This window comes from Oncorhynchus mykiss, chromosome 18, assembly GCF_057628025.1.
Source record: "Oncorhynchus mykiss isolate SJ-2025 chromosome 18, ASM5762802v1, whole genome shotgun sequence".
Taxonomy (NCBI): Eukaryota; Metazoa; Chordata; class Actinopteri; order Salmoniformes; family Salmonidae; genus Oncorhynchus; species Oncorhynchus mykiss.
The window spans coordinates 73,061,115-73,067,112 of NC_143039.1; positions in this window are offsets into that span (position 1 = coordinate 73,061,115).

Sequence of the window (5,998 nt, forward strand, 5' to 3'; positions counted from 1 at the left end):
GAGTACTGTCTATCCTAGTGGAGCACTCTGTTATGACTCTACTGAGTACTGTCTATCCCAGTGGAGCACTCTGTTATGACTCTACTGAGTACTGTCTATCCTAGTGGAGCACTCTGTTATGACTCTACTGAGTACTGTCTAGCCTAGTGGAGCACTCTGCTATGACTCTACTGAGTACTGTCTAGCCTAGTGGAACACTCTGTTATGACTCCACTGAGTACTATATCATTCCTGTTTCGCCCTGTCCGGGGGTATCATCGGATGGGGCCACAGTGTCTCCTGACCCCTCCTGTCTCAGCCTCCAGTATTTATGCTGCAGTAGTTTATGTGTCGGGGGGCTAGGGTCAGTTTGTTATATCTGGAGTACTTCTCCTGTCTTATCCGGTGTCCTGTGTGAATTTAAGTATGCTCTCTAATTCTCTCTTTCTCTCTTTCTTTCTCTCTCTTGGAGGACCTGAGCCCTAGGATCATGCCCCAGGACTACCTGACATGATGACTCCTTGCTGTCCCCAGTCCACCTGGCCGTGCTGCTGCTCCAGTTTCAACTGTTCAGCCTGTGATTATTATTATTTGACCATGTTGGTCATTTATGAACATTTGAACATCTTGGCCATGTTCTGTTATAATCTCCACCCGGCACAGCCAGAAGAGGACTGGCCACCCCTGGTTCCTCTCTAAGTTTCTTCCTAGGTTTTGGCCTTTCTAGGGAGTTTTTCCTAGCCACCGTGCTTTTACACCTGCATTGCTTGCTGTTTGGGGTTTTAGGCTGGGTTTCTGTACAGCACTTTGAGATATCAGCTGATGTAGGAAGGGCTATATAAATACATTTGATTTGATGTGATACTGTCTAGCCTAGTGGCGCACCAATCATTAATTGTACACAAAACAGCAGCATTTAAAGTGAGCAGCCAAAGTTCCAGGCTAGGTGTGTGACATACCTGTGTGTGTTTTATTTTATTATTTTACCTTTATTTAACCAGGCAAGTCAGTTAAGAACAAATTCTTATTTTCGTTGACGGCCTGGGAACAGTGGGTTAACTGCCTGTTCAGGGGCAGAACGACAGAGTACCTCGGGGGTTTGAACTTGCAACCTTCCGGTTACTAGTCCAACGCTCTAACCACTAGGCTACCCTGTGGCCAAAATGGATACCTATTCCCTCGCTACATAGTGCACTACTAAAGTATTTCTCTATATAAGGAATAGGGTGCCATTTGGTAAACAGCCAATACCTAGGATTACAATCAGGACACAGGCGGGGCAGACGATTGGAGCCTCCTCTATCACGCTGCCAGTGGCGTGCGGCCCGGTCCAGGACAACAACACTAAGAACCCTGGGTAGTTGTTATGACTGGATGCCTGCCAGGTTATGAAACAGCGGGTTAGACAAACGCCGATCAGGGTTCTTCCTTTCTCTCCTCTATCTTCTTTTGTGTTTGTGCCAACCTTTCATTGTCTTGGTTCATGCCAAGGGTAGCCTCTCAAATGGCATTCTATTCCCTATATAGTGCCCTATGGGCCCCGGTCAATGTAGCGTACTATATAGGGAATAGGGTGCCATTTGGATCACATTCAAGGTGATTGTTCACCGTGACGTTTGAATGCTGTTGCCCTTCCACTGTCCCACAAAACAATTTGTGGTTTGATCAGACATTATTTATGATTTAGTAAATAATAATAGATTTAATTACTGTATGTGTATTTTCTTAAGACTTCCTAGGTTCTGTCAAGAGGTAGTAGAATTTCCTGACAGTATTCTGGCAGCAGTTGGGGGATTTTCATTGACTCTGACATCATTGCCCCCCCCCCCCCCCCCCCCCCCCCCCCCATGACACATCTTCTTTGTCAACATTATGAAAAATGGTGACATTGGGAACAATCTATTTGACATTTAATCTCAACCAATCATATTGCCTTGATTGATTTAGTTTCTCAGATTAAGGCAGATATTGGAGCAGAAATAGCTGTTCAATTTGAAGCGGAAGAGGTCGAGAGATGTAACAAGAGGACTTCAAAGGGGTAATTTTAGACACTGTAGGTTGCACATGAATAGTGTCGGCATGATAATACGTTTGGTCCTGTAACACGATGAGATTGGGTTCAGAGGAAGGTAACATTCTGATCCTGAGGGAGAAACCACCGTGCAGGAGCTGGCTTGGAATGGGATCTATAAATACTGGATCCCTCCAGGAATGATTGATGCTGGCAGGTACGCACTGGTACAATGTGGATACACCTGGCATGTAAACATCACACCGCTTTGATGTGATTTGTGCAGGCCTACTGTAGGTTGAAGATGTAAGCTCTGCAGGCCTAAACCACAGACCAGGTTAATTAAGATCCACAGACTGGAATTGTCCCTTTAAACCACAGACCATGTTAACATCCACAGTGGAATTGTCCCTTTAAACCACAGACCAGGTTAAGATCCACAGTGGAACTGTCCCTTTAAACCACAGACCAGGTTAACATCCACAGTGGAATTGTCCCTTTAAACCACAGACCAGGTTAAGATCCACAGTGGAACTGTCCCTTTAAACCACAGACCATGTTAACATCCACAGACTAGAACTGGTCCTTTAAACCACAGACCAGGTTAACATCCACAGTGGAATTGTCCCTTTAAACCACAGATCAGGTTAAGATCCACAGTGGAATTGTCCCTTTAAACCACAGACCGGGTTAAGATCCACAGTGGAATTGTCCCGTTAAACCACAGACCAGGTTAACATCCACAGTGGAATTGTCCCTTTAAACCACAGACCAGGTTAACATCCACAGTGGAACTGTCCCTTTAAACCACAGACCGGGTTAAGATCCACAGTGGAATTGTCCCGTTAAACCACAGACCAGGTTAACATCCACAGTGGAATTGTCCCTTTAAACCACAGACCAGGTTAACATCCACAGTGGAATTGTCCCTTTAAACCACAGACCAGGTTAACATCCACAGTGGAACTGTCCCTTTAAACCACAGACCGGGTTAAGATCCACAGTGGAATTGTCCCGTTAAACCACAGACCAGGTTAACATCCACAGTGGAATTGTCCCTTTAAACCACAGACCGGGTTAAGATCCACAGTGGAATTGGCCCGTTAAACCACAGACCAGGTTAACATCCACAGTGGAATTGTCCCTTTAAACCACAGACCAGGTTAACTATTGCAATTTCCCTACAAGGCCCAGGCGTCAAAGCAAGACAAATCCTTTCAGAAAGCAGACATGGTTTTAAATGCTACGTTAAACTGTTAACTTTGTTTGCTTTAGCCTGCTTGGACTGCCATATGGGCGGGGTTTACACTTTTGGGGCTTTTCTATTGGTTCCATTTCAAGAGGAAAGCTCAGTCAAACACAACTCCTGTGATATTTGAAATGATTTTAAATACTATTTGAACACAGATCTATCAGGCACAAACTTTACTAATGGATGCTGACCCTTCGAAAAAAAAGTAGTAGACACAATGTCATACACAGAAGACTGTTATGACAACAGTAGAGGACATGGTCTTCTCATTGACTTTGCTGGGGTGACTTTTGTACAGTCTTTCTCCCTCCCTCCCTCTCTCCCTCCCTCCCTCTGTAATGGTATTTTTCAAATGAGAGGTAACACATTCCTGGCTGTGTGTTTTAGTGCAGGATGGTGCATCTTTTCCAAACCGAGCTGTCAGTCTCCACCTAAGGCCCCAGTTCCCCCACTTCACAGCATACCACACTCACAGGCAAACAGAAAAAAAGGCAACGTTTCATTTGGTTCTAGGATTCACTTTCTCACTCTCTCACTCAATCTCTCTCTCTCCTACTCTCACTCTCACTCTCTCATTCTCTCACTCTCTCACTCTCTCACTCTCCTCTAACATGTATAACCCCAGCCAATGACAGATTTTTATAAAAATACAAAAGTATCAAATTCATGATTATTACGGCAGTAAGGCAATACATTAAATCAAATCAAATGTGTTTATATAGCCCTTCGTACATCGGCTGATATCTCAAAGTGCTGTACAGAAACGCAGCCTAAAACCCCAAACTGCAAGCAATGCAGGTGTAGAAGCACGGTGGCTAGGAAAAACTCCCTAGAAAGGCCAAAACCTAGGAAGAAACCTAGAGGGGAACCAGGCTATGTGGGGTGGCCAGTCCTCTTCTGGCTGTGCCGGGTGGAGATTATAACAGAACATGGCCAAGATGTTCGAATGTTCATAAATGACCAGCATGGTCGAATAATAATAATCACAGTAGTTGTCGAGGGTGCAGCAAGTCAGCACCTCAGGAGTAAATGTCAGTTGGCTTTTCATAGCCGATCATTAAGAGTATCTCTTCCACGCCTGCTGTCTCTAGAGAGTTGAAAACAGCAGGTCTGGGACAGGTAGCACGTCCGGTGAACATGTCAGGATTCCATAGCCGCAGGCAGAACAGTGGAAACTGGAGCAGCAGCACGGCCAGGTGAACTGGGGACAGCAAGGAGTCATCATGCCAGGTAGTCCTGAGGCATGGTCCTAGGGCTCAGGTCCTCCGAGAGAAAGAGATACTTAGAGAGAGCATACTTAAATTCACACAAGACACAAGACAGGAGAAGTACTCCAGATATGACAAACTGACCCTAGCCCCCCGACACATAAACTACTGCAGCATAAATACTGGAGGCTGAGACAGGAGGGGTCAGGAGACACTGTGGCTCCATCCGATGATATCCCCGGACAGGGCCAAACAGGAATGATATAACCCCACCCACTTTGCCAAAGCACAGCCCCCACACCACGAGAGGGATATCTTCAACCACCAACTTACCATCCTGAGACAAGAAAAGATCTCCGCCACGGCACAACCCAAGGGGGGGGGGGGGGGGGGCAACCCAGACAGGAAGACTACGCAGACAGGAAGATCACGTCAGTGACTCAACCCACTCAAGTGACGTTACTGTAATTCCTCCATGTAGAGTAAAAGTTTAGTAGTATTTTTTATTTTTTATGGACCCCCCCCCCCCTGCACTATCCTGAATTAAAAGTTTCCAAATAAAGAGCACACACTGTCAACAGATGAGGACCAGCTCTCTTTGTCTGTCACACAAACAACTCGCAGGAACACCATGATCCTAAACAACCTGCAAATAAAGTTTGTTAGTGACGCTGCGTTATACAGAATATCTTTGTGTATGTCTGCATGTATAAGTTAGTATTTGGGTGGAGATATTACTACATTTCAGCCTTTCTAACACATTGAATGATTAAAGATAAGAGCAGAGAGGATCAGAGTATAGAACATCAGGATACAGAGAGAGAGAGAGAGAGAGAGAGAGAGAGAGACAGACAGGAAGACAGAGAGAGAGACAGAGAGAGACAGAGACAGAGAGAGAGAGAGACAGAGAGAGAGAAGAGAGAGAAAGGAGAGAGAAGAGAGAGAGAGAGAAGAGAGAGAAAAGAGAGAGAGGACAGAGAAATAGAGAAGAGAGAGAGAAAGAGAGAGAGAATTATCAAAAAAACAGAGCAACCTAGAATGCTATCTGGCCCTAAACAGAGAGTACACAGTGGCAGAATACCTGACCACTGTGACTGACCCAAACTTAAGGAAAGCGTTGACTATGTACAGACTTAGTAAGCATAGCCTTGCTATTGAGAAAGGCCGCTGTAGACATACATGGCTCTCAAGAGAAGACAGGGTATTTCCTCACTGCCCACAAAATGAGGTGGAAACTGAGCTGCACTTCCGAACCTCCTGCCCAATGTATGACCATATTAGAGAGACATATTTCCCTCAGATTACACAGATCCACAAATAATTCGAAAACAAATCCAATTTTGATAAACTTCCATATCTACTGGGTAAAATACCACAGTGTTCCATCACAGCAGCAAGATTTGTGACCTGTTGCCACGAGAAAAGGGCAACCAGTGAAGAACAAACACCATTGTAAAGACAACTTATATTTATGCTTTTTGCAAAAAAAAGATTGCAAAAAAAAGAAAGAGAGAGAGAGAGAAAGAGAGATAGAGAAGAGAGAGAGAG